Source organism: Chionomys nivalis, chromosome 6 (assembly GCF_950005125.1).
Source record: "Chionomys nivalis chromosome 6, mChiNiv1.1, whole genome shotgun sequence".
In the NCBI taxonomy this organism is placed as follows: Eukaryota; Metazoa; Chordata; class Mammalia; order Rodentia; family Cricetidae; genus Chionomys; species Chionomys nivalis.
The window spans coordinates 89,912,190-89,930,259 of NC_080091.1; the positions used below are offsets into that span (position 1 = coordinate 89,912,190).

Here is an 18,070-nt window from a genome sequence, read left to right on the forward strand (position 1 = left end):
TTTGAAAACTTAAAATTGCTCAGATTCTTTTTCTTCTTGTTTATTCAACAGAGACCACTCTGCTGTGGAGCAAGGCGCTTTGTTAAGAACCTATTACCTCCCTCTCTCTGCTGTGTAAAGCTCAGTTTGACCATACACACCACAGGAAAGGCAAGGTATGGATTCATCTTCCAAACTTAAAGATGACAAAGGAGGACTCATGTAAACCAGGTGTCCTGACATGATCGCATGGCTAGTAAACACTGTCGGGGCAGAACCTCAGCACAGTGTTCTCACTATGCTTCCTTCCAGCTTCTCCGTGGGCTCTGGGTGGACTACAAAGCCAGGCAGTTCCAAGTGCACAGAATTCTAGGAGGCTGAACTGTGAATGCTACACCTAAGGGATAACGTGGCACTGTGTCCAAATCATTTGTGCCACACATCTCAGTCTGTATCTACCCATCTTCAGCTATGGCTTTTTCTACTTTTTTTTCAGCCAGTCTCGTAGCCCAGGCTGTCCCTACACTGTTGATCCTTCTGCCTCCACCTCCCAGGTGCTGGGACTGCAGTCAGGCGCCATCATGTTCAGCTACAGCTCTTTTCTTGATCACAAGTCACCAAGGGCTGCTGTTTACTGCATGAAATAGATACCATTCTCCCCAGAACAGCTGTGAAACCTACTTCCTCAAACGGGGTATGTCTGAACTGTGTGGTTTAGTGTTTCCCAGAGTGGCAAAAAGAAACTACAGTTCTAATAGCCTGCAGTGCTAGTCAACTTGACAACACACCCTCTGTACACCTCCCTTTCCAGTCTTCCTCAGCCACACTATTATCCACTGTCCTGAAGGTACTTGCCCTTCAACTGCCTCACGTTGCAGCTATAAGGGATCTGAGGAGTAAGATACCCGAGTGACAGCCTCAAGCACTGCTACTGGTTGGTTACAAGCACTTGCTGTCATAAGCAGGCTTGTTTCATTGTGTGCCCCATCCCGCACATACAGACATTTTCATAATCTAGGCTATTACTAATACTCTAATAAAGGGAAAACTTAATTGATTTTAATTAGAAAATAGACAAATTTATTATATATGTAATCTTTATTAAGTCAAGTGACTAGTATCCCCTACTTCTGAAATTCTAATTGCAGAGATTTGAACAATTCACTTCCTACTTACACCAACAGAGGGCAAGGTAGAGGAAAGGGATTAAACTTTATTCTTTGACTCAAGAAGAAAAAACCCAAACAAACCAAAAAACAAACAGATGGCACTCATGGGTAAAAGGAAAGAATTTTGTACAATATTATAATAAAAGACAGTACATAATATATATCATAAATACTCTCTAGGGACTGCAGTGAATATGTGGCACATGATCAATAAACATGGATACCACATAACGGCCTCACTTAAAGTTGAAAGTTGTTTTCATGTAACAGCAGGTATACACGATAAATATATAAACTCAATATGCATGGAAGACAAACTTTATCAGGAAGGAAGAACTGTTCACCATACTCATAGAAGAGATGGAGATGAAACATATGAAAATCCCGTTAAAATCAGATGTTTCATTCATTAACTGACTTGTCGGCTCCTGTTTTCATTGGAGACATGACTAACATAGTCTAGTAATTAATACAAGAATGTAAGACAAGCACTAAAAATAGGGTTTCTCTACTGGTTCAAGAGCTGAGGGTAAATCACCCGTCCTCAACTGTATCCTTCTTATCCCTTCAGATCGCAGAGGACCATACAATACACAGTATGTTTGGAAAACAACCACTTCCAGTTGAGAACAGACTTTTACAGAGTTAGTGGACGCCTTCCTCTTCTACTAATGCAAACTCTACCTGACGCTTTCTGAGAACAGATGGGACTTGCAGCAAAAAAAGTCTTTTAATTAAAGCAAACTTTGTTTGTATTATAAATTCTATTCTGACATACTGGACCAAGAATATCTGAGACCATGTCTCTGAAAAATTAAGACTTTTGTTTTATGATTCATAATGAATTTCAAAACAGTCTCATTCTTAAACAGTTGCTTAACTGTTCACTGCACACTAAAGTAACATTTAATAAGTTGGTTCTACTAGAGAGCTTTGAATATTGAGTTTCAAATAAACTGAGACATGAAAACATTCACACTAAAACTGTTCTAAATCAAATTTAGTGTGAATTTAAGGAACCATACAATTCTCCTTTGTTGTAGTTAGAGACACTATTTGGAGATTTTCTAGGGCCATTTTATAGAGCTAAACAATACAAAAAACCAAGAAATACAGCTAGTCCCACAGATATCAGTTATGAGAAAGTAGGCAAAAAAAGAGTGCAGTTTTAACATCTTAACTATTGATACAAACTCCAGCACAATGGGGACATGGCCACACTATGGTTTATCCGTATGGTTTAAAGTTTACAAGTAGAGGGAGCCTGAAATGCACAACCACATAGTTCCGTCAGCATGGAAAGACATGCCCTCCTTTCCTTCTACACACTGGCTAAAAATGGCAATGCTGACTTGTGGCTGTAAGTGTACTCAGGAGTCTTTACAGTTCCAGCTTTAAAAAGCTACTTCATTGTCTCCTGAACAGAATTAGGCAGGGCAGCAATTGGGCGTACTTCTCAACATATTTTCCAGTTGTTTTTTTTTTTTCTTGGTTCAATATTTCAAAGTCAGATCTGTCATGTGAGGAAGTCTTCCTTCTTCCATCCATAGGTAAAGTTTATAGAAAATAAAATCAAGTGCAGAAGATTAATGATTAGTTATAAAGACCAGCATCATATGATTATCAGGCATAAATAATGTACTTGTTATGGCAAATCCACTCAGAACCACACAGTGGATTACCACATGTAGATCCTGGCACCCCCGTTTCCGTCTCCGACTTCTAGGTCCACTGCAGACTGGAAGGAGGGGGAGGACTTCTGGGTCTCACTGTCATCTGAGGATGCTGACCTGAAGGGGGCGCTGCATCATCAGCTCCAACACTCCAACCCTTGGTGCACTGCATTAGCAGATCATCTGTTCCCTGTGACCTCACTGTCACCACCTGTCTGCCATCATTAAAAAAGAAAAATAACTGTTACCATTCAGGTGATGCATACACAGAAATTATCTTAGAAAATCTGGGATCAAATAACGTTTACAGTTAGAAAAGACTCGACAGAAACAGCAGTCCCTAGCAATCCTTGTCATTGGAGTCCCAGCACGACAGTCACATATGGAGAGCCAGGCTTTCCCACCATCACTTGGTCCCCGACAATCAAAGGGTGGGGTATGAGGAGCCATACTTTCACATCATGCTTTGGTCTGCGCTCTCAGAGGAAGAAAATCTTTTCTTTGCAAAGGTTACAGAAGGTGACTACTATGACATTTCATAGAATTAAGGCTTTCTCTTTCAAAAAGAGATCAAAAAATTGGGACAAAGTAAATGAAAACAACATGTGACTGTCTAAAACATTTTAAAACTATTTTTCTTTATTGAAAACAGATTTTCTTCATACAATATATTCTGACTACTATTTCCCCTTCCCAAATCTCCCATCTGAATCCACACCCTTTGTGACTCTCCTTAGAAAACAAGCATCTAAAGGATGATAATAAACAAAGCAAAGACAAACAAACTGTAATAGGACAAAATAAATAGAAGAAAAAGAACCAAAGAAAAAGCACAAGAAACATATACACACATCTGTACACACAGGAATCCCATAAAAGCATACAACTGGAAGCTCTAATATGCTGCAAAGAACCTGTAAGATAAAGACAAATGGCCATCTATTGTTGTGAGGTATCCACCAAAGAAGACTACTCGGACAGAGTCAAGCCACAGAAGTCTTTATTAGCCTGATACCAATTGCACTGGGTTTTCAGGACCAGACTGTAGTCCTGAGCCTTTCTCAGAGTGGGCTTTTAACTACAAAAAACACATCCTGAGTTGACATACCCCAAACCCCAATTAGCCAGAGGTCCATCTAGGGATGTACTGTGGACTTCGATGGATTAGGTCTTTGCTCTAATTCTGTCAGGTGTCGCTGCCTACACACCAGGTTCCAAGGTCTGAATGGCATTTCCATCACGGCATCAGTTGTGCTAAGGTCTTGGGGCCTGTAACATTACTGCTGGGAATAGGGCCTACCCTTAAGTCACTCGTCTTCAGTATTACCAAAGAAAACTGTCACTAGCAAATCTACACAGAACAAAACACCCTGTTCACCAACAGCATCGAGGAGTCTTCCATACCTCATGTCTCTTCCAGCTCCACGATCTCGTGCCTTATGATCAACACCTGGGACTGGGACACCATACTGCAATGGAATGTTCCATTCCTCTGTTCATGCTCTTCCCAGGCTGTAGGAGACCACAATTCAGAGGACCACACTACTCAGGGTTTGCTGCTATACTGTCTTTTGAAAAACAAACAGTAATGTTTTCCTGTTTAACATTATGATCTGAAACACTTTCTAAGTGGTTTCAGCATTTAGAGAAAAAGTCATGGTCCGGTTGGAGAGAACTAAGAGCTACATCTTCACCAGTGAACATGCGATCTGAAGTCTTCAAATGTACACACCCCTACAGTCAGACACTACATTAAAAAAATATCCCAAAGAACACTTTTTATATGTGAAGTGTTTTGGCTACAAAGATATTCATTTGGAGTGCTAATTTTTAAAGAATGGTGACATGAAAAAAAATCAATAGATAGGAAACTGCTTAAATATATTGTTTATCCACACAACAAGTTTCTAAGGTGATACCAGAAATTATACTGTAAGAATACACTTAAGAAAACAGATTATACTCACAATGTATATTAAGTAACAAAGCAGTATGAAAATAATGCTCTCTAACTCCATTACTTTGTATAAAAATATTACATACATGTCTTAAAATCATGAACTGAAGACTTCTTGAACAGAGCATGTCTGTTGTCTTCCCATTGAAACAACTGTCCAAAGCTTTATTTTAAAAGAAGTGGTATGTGTGTGCAGTGTGCACATAAAATATAAATATGCCAGGTGAGACGGACTGCCTGTGCACATGCATGTGGAAGCCACAGGTCACTATGGCTGAGAAGAGATCTCTCCCTAACCCTGAACTTGCTATCTGGCTGGCGAGTCCTGGCACCTGCCCATTCCATCTCACTGCCTGGCTTTTATGTGGTTGCTGGGAATCTGAACTCGGGTGCTCATGCCTGCCTATGCAGTAAGCACTATTTTATCAAGTCATGTCTGTAGCCCTTAGAAGTGTTTTTAAAATTTTATTTAGTTGTATTTCATATACATTGGTATTTGCCTGCATGTATGTCTGTGTGAAGGTGCCAGATCCCCTGAAACTGTTATGAACAGTTGTAAGCTGCCACGTGGGTGCTGGGAATTGAACCTGCGCCCTCTGGAAGACAGCTTGTGCTCTTAACCACACTGAGTCATCTCTCTAGGCCCATGTATCTTTTAAGAACCAATTTTTGTAAACTTTTATGAAAATGAAAATTCCAATGCCCTAAAATTTTTCTTAAGGTCATACAGCAAAAGAAAAAAATTATAAATAAATAAATAAATAAATAAACCAAGCAAACAAAGGCAGGCAAACCCTGCTTAGCTCTCTCCTAGCGTGTAAGACCTTAGTCCCTCCCTTCTAGACCTTTGCATCAGCTGCCTACTCCTAAAAACACTTTCACCAGGGACCCTTAGTGGCCACACTGGCCTGGGACTCAGGTAAGAGATTCTCACTATCCTTCCTGACCTGCATTACAGTCCTGCCTTAACTTATTCCTGTAGCAGCCTGCTTTCAGTAGCCCGCCCTCCCACTCCAATACCAATCACTGGGACCACTTCTAGCCCTTTCCTGCTTTCAGAAGCCCACCATTCAACCAAAGGTCCACTCTCTGGGGACTCAGTCTCCTGGTGCAGAACCCATGCCCCCAGCTTTTGCCCTAACCTACTCTCATGTGGCCTTGCTTCTAGCCCATCTCCATTCCCTCTGCCACCCGCTGACCTGCAGAAGCTCTCTCTACTAGGGACCCACAACCACCTCACCCTGCCTAGGATCCAGATAGGACAACAGTCACCAAAGACTGGAACAGCCACCCAACAAAGACAAGACTAGATATCAACACCAAGAAAAATTTCAAACATCGTAACTCCAGAAGTACAAGACACAAACATGAACAGCCAAGACAATATGCTTCCACTAGAAGTCAGTGATTTGTTTTGCGGCTTCATAGCAGGTCCTGAGAAATACAATATAGCTGAAGCACAAGGAAAAAAAAACAAACCCTACTATAATTGAAGTACCAACAAACACTGCATGCCAGCTGAGACAGGAGATGGGAAGGATGGGAAGTGGATACCAGTCAGGGCAGGCATGAAATCCAATGGAGCCCTCTGTACTAGACTCTATCCATCATCTGCTGAAGATCATATCTGGTGTCAAGTCTGGCCATGCTCCATGATGACTGCCTCGGTCCCTCCTAAAGATGATTAAGACACAGACCAGCTCTTTACTATCCCTGGTCAAAACCAAACAGTGACTTCACCATGCAGGGGCAAAGGAGAGCGGGCTAATGGAGCCCAGTTCTCCTCTCACAGCCATGTTTCAGAGAGATTTCTGACTCCAAACAAAAGTGCTTTTCTAAGAGCACTTGGGTCAACAACACCCTTGTCACCAAGAATTCATCTTTAGAATTAGGCACTTTCCAGAGCAGAAGAGAGGCCCCAGGTTTATAACAGTACTAAAAAGAAGAAAACAAACAAACAAAAAAACAAAGGACTTTTGTTTACAAAGCAGTGCAGGACTGACTGTACCAGGGACACTGAAGGCCTCAATTCTGCATGCAGCATGTACTGAGTAATCAAGGTAGGTAAGTTCTTTTTAATAAGATACTTGAAAGAGTTACGATAACAACTACCCATTGCTTGCATAGCAAATGCTGCTTATCAGCCCTATTGAGAGATCTCTAATGCTTTGTCAATTGAAAACTCCAGAGCAAATTACTAAAAATATCACTCAATGCTTTGCAAAGGATCTCTCCAAATCTGCTGACTATGGAAACAATGCTGGTATTTACAAAGGATGATTTCTCACTAAACTAAGTCTTAAATGTTAGATTATACATACACACACAATATGCTGGTACTTTTAAAGGATGATTTCTCACATAAATTAAATCTTAAATGTTAGATAACACACACAATCTAAATTAAGCAAAATAGCTTAATTTAAAAAATCTTAGTTAATATAAAATAGTTAAGTGTTAGGTTGGGGACAGGCATGGAGGCACACAACTTTAATTCCATCACTTGCAGAAGCAGGTGGATCTCCGTGAGTTTGAGAGGAACCTGCTCTATATGGCAAGTTTCACGCTAGCCAGAAGTATATAGTGAGACTGTCTCAATCATGATGCCATAAAAAAAACAAGTGCTAAGTTAAAACAAACCAAGAGAATCAAAGCTTTTTTATTTTGAAAGTAATTTCCATTTATTATAAGATTTAAAGTATAGATAGATAGATACATAGATAGATTCTTTGCAAGCTCTTGCTACACGTGAAATTTGAACTAAGTTAGAATAAAGTACCTTACTCTTGACACGTAAATAATTCACTAAATACCACTCCTGGTACCCAGCTCTAGTCTGCCCTGTTAATTCAAAGCAAAAACAGTGGAAGGGGAGAGGAAAAGAAGAACAGTCAGGTAAGCCAGTGACAAGGACAGTACTGTCAGCATTCCCTGTGCCCAGGAAAATCTCCATTTAAGGCACCTTTACAAACAGGCACCTGCAACTTTTTTTTTTTTAAACAAAAACATTGACTAGGCATATGTAGTAACTTGGATAAATGAAAAATCACAGGAAAGATACAGCATTAAGGCTCAAAACTGACTCAATGAAAAATAAATTCGATTTTCTGAAATAAACATTTTTCCTACTTTCTTGATTTCTATTTGAAAGATGGAGTACTGTGCATAAGAGACAAAGACAGTGATTTGAACTTAGGGTCTCTCAGGATGAACAGCAGTGCACATGCCAAAAGAACAAGGCCAGAGGGGAGAAAAATAATGTAGTCCTGAAACTCGATTAACTTCCTTAACAACTGCAAAGCTTAATTCCCAAGCATGTGGGACTATGTAGAAAACAAAGTGTATTAAGCAACACGGTAATATTGAAGGATGACTTCCCCACGAACGAGGCAGCAAAACAGAAGGAAATTATTGACCTTGGAAAAATTCTTGCTGTTTGGATCAATCAATGCCTTCTGCACTAGTAGAATGTTTTCTGATTGCATGTAATTTTCACCTGGTATAAACAGCACACAAAATGTTATTTAATTGGTCCAGGTCGTGATTGGGTCTAGAATCAAATGTATACTCTGTATATATGAAAACACTGGGGAAAGACTCTAAGAAATTCCTGTGCCATCTATCTTTAAATATTATAACTTCCTTTTTCTCATTACATTATCTGAAGTTGAAACTCGATGGAAATAATAGTCAACAGGTACAAAAATATAAACTACTGGTCTTTTGTTGTGACAGGATGACCCAGAACCAAGTATTAAAGAACTGAGCTTCCACAGCCCGTACCTACAGTGCAGCAGGGTGACCCGGTAAAATACTTGCTGTCCGTACTGTGACCAGAACCCACATGGCGCAAGGAGAGACCTGACTCCTGCAAGTTTGTTTTCTGACTTCCATGTTAGTGTACATGCTAGTGTGTACACACCTTCAATAAAAAAAAAATAATAAAAACAGTTCTCACTGAGCATTAAAAAGATGTCGACCATTTCAACAGTGCTGGCTTTTTCTATTTCATGACACCTCACTATCGAGAATTGCTTTCTGTATATAAGAGACAGGTTTCCAGGTATTGGAGGTTGACCGTGAAAATCTGCTATGTAGAGGAAAGAGGTAATCTTGAACTCCTAATTCTCCTGTCTCCACTTACAGGCATGCTCGTAATGCCTGGTCCATGAGGACTGCTTTCCTGAGCATCAGCATCCCACATTTTCTTAACTTCTTTGATGGGGATGTGTTTGTGAAACATGTGGTCATTCTTATTATAAACAATCATTTTTAATACAAGGTGGCCAAATAACAAACACAAATAGTTATTACTGAGAAGATAATAACAATTAAATTTTCTATATTACTTAACAAATACTTACAAGTATTCTTGGAAGGCACTTAAGTCATCCAATTAAGTGCCAAAGATGAGCTATGCCAACTGAGAGTGTGCCACAAACAGTGAAGAACATAACGGCAAAGCTACAGAGGTCTTTGGCACAGCATGACATGCTTGTGAGAGCTGGCTCATGGTCCTGTTAGAACATGAATTTGAAGAGCTGCAAAAGAGAGGGCCAATATTATAAGACGAATGGACAACATAATGTGGTCTAAACTCACACTTGAATATAATTCTACCATAACAGAAATAGATGTGACTTTAAAACCATGCAATTGACATATACGTATCACAAAAAGCCAAGTATATGGTTTTACATGACACATTTAGATTTACTCGATTCACAAGAAACAAAATAGTGAGTAAAGAGGCTGGCAAGAGGAGAGCATGAGAAGCTGTGGCTAACATATATGATAAAGAAACAAGAAAATCTCACAGGCTGCCAAGAAGAAATCAAAAGCTGTAATGTAGCAGATCACCTTACACCATACTGCCTGGCAACCAGCCATTTACACTGGCAATGGTTAGATAGACTCAGGAAAGGCAGTCCATGTATTGTCCTTCTATTACAAGGCTTAAAAAACAAACGACAACAAAAACACCCTGCCACCACAAGTTACATCAAACTGTTGAAATCATCATTACTCCACATAGGAGGAATGGCTATGAATGAAGTTAAGACTTCATAAGGTTCTGTACCTTTAAGTATTATTTCCTTCTTAGGGTGTGTACAGACATTAAGATCTGCATACACATATACAAATAAACATATGTATATATCTTAGGTTATCAAAATAAAATGAGTATGTGATTATATTTAACTCATCCTTCAATTACTGTATAATTTTAAATAAAAATAAATCAACAAATAAGCCTTTCTAGGAGCTGTGTAGCATTCTACAAACAAGAAAACATAAGTTTTGGACTCAAACATGTGACTGGATTGAAAACTAGCATATGCGGTATTAGGCTATCACTGTGGCATTTCTGAACAATTTGTCTTAGTAGATTCTCCTTCCCCTTTCATCTCTCTCAGCTCCCCGCTTCCCTCAACCCTGCTTAGTACCCCGCCCGTCTCTCCCAATTTCAGCCACAGGAGTCCTTTTGCAGCACTCCAATTCCTCACTTCTTTGTGTTTTCGATAAACAAAGTATGGACTGGATCACTCACTCCGTGAGCACCATCATATCACAAAGTTTGCCTCCAGGATAGTCTCCTCCCCCTCCCAGGGCTTCACAGTCCACAGTCCTCAAAACCTGCATTGTCTGAAACACCGCTGACAGCCACAATGATGGCATTCATCTTCTGTGCTGTAATTTAATGGGAAGTTGTTCTTAAAAGGTTCCCACTGTAGAGCTGGCCTACTGAGACAGTGAGATGAAGCACTCCATGGCACCATCTCACCATCAAATGCAACATCCGAGCTGCAGAATTTGGCAACATCTCACCATCAAAATAAAACACTCAGTTGCAGAATGTGTCAGTTTCTAAATTTTTCCATCAGTATTACCATTGCCTCCATTTCGGGACAAGTGGCCACACCTGGAAGCTAGCCTTCCAGAATCCATGTAAGGTCTAACAGTAGCCATCAAGACAGGAGCTGTGGTAAATGAGAATTCCTCTCTTCTGCCAAATCTTCCATTCTTTCTTTACTAGTTAACTTGTGAAATGTATTTTCAACCATTACATGTGACAGCCTCAGAGTGAACTCAAAAGAGAAGAAAGTGACTTATGTACCCTAAGACACTTCTTTAGGGCACATTGTGGCACTGTATCTGTCAACTACATCTAGAAACCGACAAACTGTAAAGTCATGGACGACCTGCCCTGATTATGTTTACCCTTAAAATCCTGTAAGTGAGAGACATACTCAAGACAATCTTTGACTTTGAGTTGTCACTTATCTGCCTATCATTCTCCTGTTCGGATTTTCAGAGGAATCATTGGAAAAAGCTTGACAGTAATTTCAATGCAGTTTGATTCTTCTTAGTAGTTCCAACTGGATATTAAAGCAGAGCTGTTTAATGTGAAAACTTCTGACAAAGTATACATAATTATGAGACTGTATGAGTAGGTAATCCATGTGAGTGATGTTCAAGTATTACAACATGATAGAGAACCTACGTTAACTGTGAATCTTCCTTGCTTTGCTTGACATTTTGCTCTCTTGTAGAAGCACTCTTTATCTAAAGTACAACACAGTTTATTTTGTTTACTGCCCATCCACCATCCATCTTAAAGCAAGCTGTGTGGGAAAGGGTTTGTGTTTCCCACTGACATGTCCCAAGAGCCAAGAACAGTACCCACACAAATACTTTATATCTAAGAAGCATAAATGCATCAGCAAACAAGAGTTCCCAGAGAAGCTAGTGAAGTTTGTTTCCTCACTGCCTCCCAGAGTGGTTATGGCAACACCATCAAAGTTTATGAAAGAACTTTGTTTTTTGGGAGATTCTTAAGCATAAGCAAGCAACTGGGAATCTACCAATTCCCTCAATTCTCTGACTATGTCCTGAAAGTCTGGCTGTCAACTGTAAATGGAGAAAAGAGGGAAAGGAGGCATGGATAAAGCAGAGAAACAAGGGTGAATGTACTGATCACCCAGCAATGGCTAAAGGCAGTTGCGAGGAGAAAAAGTGCCATTTCTAGAATTGGAATGAACTGGATTAGCTTTTTTGTTTTGAGCACTTGCATGTTTATGTGTATGGGTGCATGCAGAAGTCAGAGGTCTAGCATGGATGTCATTCCTCAGGAGCTATTCATCTTACTGTCTGAGACAGGGTCTCAGTAGAACCTGAGGCTAGCTAAACAGGCTAAGGTGACTGGCCAGTAAGGGCCAGAGCTTCTATTCTGTGTCTATCCCCACTCCCCCTCCTTCCCCTGATATGGGAGGTCCTTCTATGTATGTTTTCATTTTATTGCTTAATGAATAAAGCTGTTTTGACCAATGGCTTAGCAGAGTAAAGCCAAGCAGGAAATCCAAACAGAGATAGAGAGTAGGTGGAGTCAAGGAGATGCCATGTAATTATTGAAGGAGAAAGACACAGGAACTTTACCAATAAGTCAAAGCCTCATGGTGATACATAGATTAATATGAATGAGTTCAGATATAAGAGTTAGTTAATAAGAAGCCTGAGCTAAGAGGCCAAAAAGTGTTGTAATTAATAAAGTTTCTTGATGGGGAACCTTCAGCCAATGACCATTAAGAGCCTGGACAAGGTTGGGGTGTGACCTTTTAGGTACCCAGAGAAAACCACCCATCTGCCCAGCTATCTCTCTCTCTTGTTCCCACACTCCACACCTTGAAGTTGGACTTCCCATTCCTGTTCCGTGAGTTTTTCCCTTACAATAAAGAATAATATTACAATCTTTTGGAATTAGCCTGGGATTATTTGACTTGCTGTTTTCCCCCCTTATACACATTTAGCTACAGTTTTTGTGTGATTATTCAGGTCTGGGCGGCTGGGAAAAAACGCAGTCTCTGGTTACACTCCCCACTGCTGGGATTACAAGTGTGTGCTACCATGCCTGGCTATTTCTGTGGGCTCTGGGGCTTGAACCTGGATCAACAAGCTTCCTCAGTAAGCACTTTACAGCCAGAACTACCTCTACAGCCTCGCCTCTACTTAAAATGTTCTTTGTTTGTGTGGTTGTGACAGTGTTTCATGTTGACTGTGTTGGCCTTACCTATGCTAAGTAGCTGAAGACTGAGGCTTATGAGCCCCTGCTTTCACTTCCCAGGGACAGTATTACTGGCAGAGACCACCATGACCCATTTAAGTGGTCCCGGCAATCAAGACAGATTTGTGCATGTTTTATACACGCTAGGCAAGCATTCTATCAACTAAGCTACATCCCTCAGCACCCTGGATTTAAAGTCCTCTATAAATCACAATATTCTTCTATCTGTTTGCCAAATACTCTTATCTATCAATCATGCAGCTTCAACTCTCACCTTGCTGTCAGCCTGGATCCTTAACACTTTTTGTCTATGTAGTGGCAGGACGGGTATTTTTCCCTAGCCCACACTCACAATAGAAAATGTCTACAGACAGCCAGCTAGAGACAGGAAGGGCGTAAGCCTGACCATTCAGGACAGGTTGATGCTGATGCTGCACAGTGAAAAATCACTAAAAGTTGACTGGGTGTTTCAGCCAGCTGCTTTTCTGAAGCTAGCAATGTGAGCATCTGTTCCCTCCCTGGTTCTTCTGACAAATCCAGGTAGCAGCCTGCTCCACTGAGACTATTCTCCAGTGGTAACTCTTGTCTCCTTCCATTTTCTATACAATATCACCTGTGTAGATCAACTAATTAAAAAGAACAAACAAACAAAAAACAAAAACAGGCAATAGAAACAGGTAAAACCATCAGAACACTTAAGTCTTGTATCAACTATAAATACTTGCTTCCTGGTAAATTAAGGTTTTTAACATAAATTTTTTTCACTCTGGGTAAATATATATGATATGGTGATTTTTGTTTGCTTGTTTGTTTTTCGAGACAGGGTTTCTCTGTAGCTTTGGAGCCTGTCCTGGAATTAGCTCTTGTAGACCAGCCTGACCTCACAGTCAAGAGATCCACCAGCCTCTGCCTCCCGAGTGCTGGGATTAAAGGTGCTACCACTGCCCAGCGACATGGTGATTCTTACCAACTCCTCAAGAGTTACTGGCCTTCAGAAATGAAGGTCTCAAGATTTAGGAATGTCAGTTTAGTCCTTAAAAGTATGAGGAACCCACACCAGGGATTGTCTGTCCACAGTTTCCATGGCTACCTTCCCTGGTGTGTGACTCAGGGACTAGATGACAAAATGCACAGGGAAAGGTGCCTCATTTTCAGCCTTTGTGTTTCCATGTGAAATATAATGACCCTTACCTCAGAGGCATTCTGTGAGGGAAGAGGAGGTCGTCTGTGAACAGGGTCTGGCACACAGTAGGAGCTGCACACAGTTTCTTAGCAATGACGTGCGATGAAGTAGCACATAGGAAAAGGCACCGCAGATTGAGGATGTGCTTATGCTATCTAGGAACTAGGAAAAAGGAAAAGGTGTGTTAGAAGATCAACACTGTTATCAACACACACAGAAAACATAACAAAACAAAAAAAAAAACAGCTTTTGAGATCATTTAATACCTTTTCTCTAAAATTGACTTTTACTAAATTTCTGTCTAAACAATGCTAAACAGTATATACTGGTTAGTTGACATAATCTGGTCAAAAAAAAGTGTATACCATAATGTAATTCAGATATAGGTACCATAAAATGATTTAGATATCCTCACAGAACCCAGGATATAGGGTTAAAAAAAAAAGACTTTGTCCACAACAATTGCGCAGGGAAGAGATAGAAGAAGATACCAGGAGGTCCACTCTGAAATAGCCTGAGTGTGCTAAATTTCTTTGGATTGTCTTCAATAATTCTAAGAATAAGTACCTTCACCAATGCAAAAGGTATTTAAAGCGAAGGTATCAAAATGGACAAGACCCCTACAAATATGCCCTTGTACAATAGGAACTTAGTATCATTAGCCTAAACTAGAGAAGCATAGGTTTTCTATCAGACAAAAAGAATGAGTCCTCAGCAGCTCACACTTTAACAGAGGGAAGGTGGCAGATGAGAGCTATCCAGTGCATTCATGCAGCTCCTAGAGAAAGGCTGAAAGGCAGGCAGATGGCTTCGGGGACAGGAGGGCAGTGCAGAAAGAAAAGGGAGTACAAAATCAGACAGAATTTTGTAATAAAATACAGAAGTACTACACTTTCTATTTGTAAAAGAAAAACAATCCGATTTTGTACCTGGTGACAGGGCAGGTGGGGTAGAAGAATCTTGCTCAACGGGGTCTTAAGCAAAAAAGAGAAAGAAAACCCTGGCAAGAGGCAGACACAGAATCTGGTGCTGCAGAAACAATCTATGAGAAGTGTGATCTCCACAGAGAGCCAACACTGAGGAGGGGTTCCCTGCACTTTCTAGCTTGGGCGCCAAGGTGAGGAACCACATCCAAAGGATTTTTACCTCATCAAACCCTATGGCTATAGCGGGGGATTGGTGGTCCTAGTAGCCTCTACACCCAGCTAGACAAGTGACCACACTGAGAATCATATACCCAGGAACCTGGCTGTGATTTGGACTGGACACAGGTCCATGGGATAGACAATGAAAAGGTGGATCAAACAGAAATGTGGGCAGACCTCTGTGAAGAGGAACAAATACAGCCATGTGTGGATAACGGGGGAAGGCTCAGTGTACATGGAGTGCAAACTGCTCTGGTTGGATAACCTTGTCCACTTCAGTGCCCTGGAAGGATCTGAAGGAAGAAGAGCACTGTTCAGCCACTCCTCATATTCACGTGTGTAAAAGCAGAGCACCTCTGGTGAGAGGAGACATTCCAATTGGTCTATGAATTCTGTTGCCAGAAGCAGCTTGGAGGCAGCTCATTCAATCACTGCATGGCAGATCTGCTGGAGATCAGTGCCAAACATTCACCCAGAGCTCAGACACTGGTAGATTAAGGCAGGGCTGGATTATGCCTTCATATGATCCCGTCTGGGTCTGAGAGACAAAATGACCCAGATCCTCCATTACAATTATTAAATTTCAAAATGAGAAGATTGTGGAGGGAAAATCCTAGCTTTTACCTAAATTTTTAAGGAAACCTTGGAAGTCTAGGGAATGAAGGATCAAAGTTGGATCCTAGCATGTAACGACGTAAATGAATGCAGACAGATTATAAAAATATATACAGCTTTAATGGGGAAATAGACTTACAGGACCACAGGTTCCTGCGGAGAACAGGAAAGCAGAAAAAAAGGAGCTGCTGGGATCACACCAGGCAGATTTATCAATAAACATTAGCCCGAGGCGAACACGCCCCCTAATGGGTGGGGCTTATCCCTACACTAGCAAGCAGCCCCTGCGAGAGTGGCATGACACATGGAGCTGCGAGAGAGTAGCTAGGCTCCAGCTGAGGTCCAGAACTTGGACATGCCAGGAATAGGGAACATAAGAAAGCCTGTGGGCAATGAGCAGAGCCCACAGTGAGGCCAGATGGGCTTTAAAGGAAAATACTATGAAGAAGGCATGCTATGACCTCTTCTGAGGGTCTACAATCTCACTACCAGTTTGTACCACACCCCAGACATGGGGCTACAGTATTAATGTCTGCCTTCCTGGATTCTGGTCTTGCTCTGGTTCAGGTGTTTTTGCTATTCTACTGTTCTCTTCTGTAATGGGATTTTAATCTGTACTAGTCTATCATGGAAGAACACAGCACATTTTTGAGTTTTACAGAGGTAAACCTTAGCTTTGAGTCCGAGGCTTTAGATTTTTGAACACTAGAACTGGCACACTTGGAGGTGACAACGTATGTTTGCATTGTTAAGACGGACATGGGTGTTTTGAGGGCCAGATGAGGAACGCTGCAGTTGGGGTACCAATGGTCTCCCCAAAGGACTTACATACTCAAGATTTGGTCACACATTTTATGCAGTGTTCAGAGGAGCTTTAGGCATGTGATTTGGTCATGTGGTCTCTTTGCCTTTATCAAGAGATTAATCTATTAGATGAAAAACTATATTCTAAGTACCCCAAGTAGCAAAACTAGTATCTGAGAAAGCAAAATTCAAGCCAAAATTACTTAGATGAGACTAAGGTTAGTAAACAAGAGTAAAGGTGTCAATCTTTCCCAGAAGATCGGGTGTACATGCTGGTACATGACTAGGCAGAGGACTGAGGTGGATTTACAATTGCAGATTTTGAAAGATCTGCCAGGCACTCTCGGGAAATGAAGGTACATGTCACCATCTTATGTAAAAACATGGTAAAGGAACTAACAGAGAACAATCTGTCGTTTTTATGCCTTACCTCATGGAGAATCTCAGTATCTGCTAAGTCATTAAACAGAGTGAGTAATAAAGTAGAACTGAGAAGGCAGCTCAGACACACATGATCCCTTTCCCTCGCTTCTTAGCTATGTGGGGATACACAGCTAAACATTATGTATCTAATTTGCGTCACTTATAAACAGAATTGGTGCTGCTTACCTTGTAGTTTGCTATGGAGATTAAATAGGTAATGAGTCTCTGAAGACCTAAAGAGTTGCAAGGCACCTGCAAGATATTTTCTATAACTGGTACTAAGTCACCCTTTGAAGGCAGAACAGTAACTTCAACAATGCACCATAGCCTACTTCTTATATATTGGCAAACGCACAGCAGGCCCTAAAGAAATAGAAATGATACCTAAATTATTCTTAATCTTGTGCATTAATTTAAGACAGCAAATGAACAACTTCCAGGAGAAATGAGTGCTTTCAGTCAGTTTCAAATACCTCCCAGAAGTCTTCCATTGAAGAAAAGAGAATTCCTTTTTCCTACAAAGATATAATTTTAAGTGATATTAAAATACAATATTTGCTGCATTACAAAAATTATTTTAAAACATGTTGACTCAATTATATATATACATACACACACATTTCTTTTACTTTACATGTTTTTTTTCTCAAATAATGAATAGTGACATAAATTTAAAACATGATCATTAATATGATATATAATTTCTATTTGCCTAATGTTCTCATTCAAATTTCAAATAGTTAAGTCATTAACTTTTATTAATAAAAATACATTCACGTATTTCTTAAAACCAGAGCACTAAAATTGCCTTTAGAAAAACATCATATATGAAATACTGATAATCTACATGCCATTCCCTCCCCTGCCCCCAACAGGGTTTCTCTGTGTAGCCTTGACTGTCCAGGACTTGCTCTGCAGACCAGGCTGGCCTGGAACTCAAAAAGATCCGCCTGCCTCTGCCTCCCAACTGCTGTGATTAAAGGCGTGCACCGTCACTACCAGGCTTAATTATATATCATTTCTACAGAGAATTCATACTACGTATAATCCTGGTGTCATC

At 40.5% G+C, this 18,070-nt stretch overlaps 1 protein-coding gene across 7 annotated transcripts in view; it reads right to left on the reverse strand.

The window, feature by feature from the left end:
* Positions 1 to 1,172: 1,172 nt before the first annotated feature.
* The window catches only part of LOC130875474 (THO complex subunit 2), a 31,497-nt gene continuing 14,599 nt past the window's right edge, over positions 1,173 to 18,070 (reverse strand). The window contains exons 3-9 of one of the 7 annotated variants that reach the window (XM_057771332.1): positions 17,484 to 17,525; positions 17,197 to 17,373; positions 14,032 to 14,185; positions 9,143 to 9,319; positions 6,333 to 6,452; positions 4,226 to 4,333; positions 1,173 to 3,036 (exon numbers count right to left, since the gene is read on the reverse strand). The gene's annotated coding sequence lies outside the window, so the exon portion shown is untranslated. Of the gene's footprint in view, positions 3,037 to 4,225; positions 4,334 to 6,276; positions 6,453 to 9,142; positions 9,320 to 14,031; positions 14,186 to 17,043; positions 17,374 to 17,394; positions 17,526 to 18,070 lie in introns of those variants that run through there. The other 6 variants (XM_057771335.1, XM_057771331.1, XM_057771333.1 and 3 more) reach the window with 6 other exon arrangements.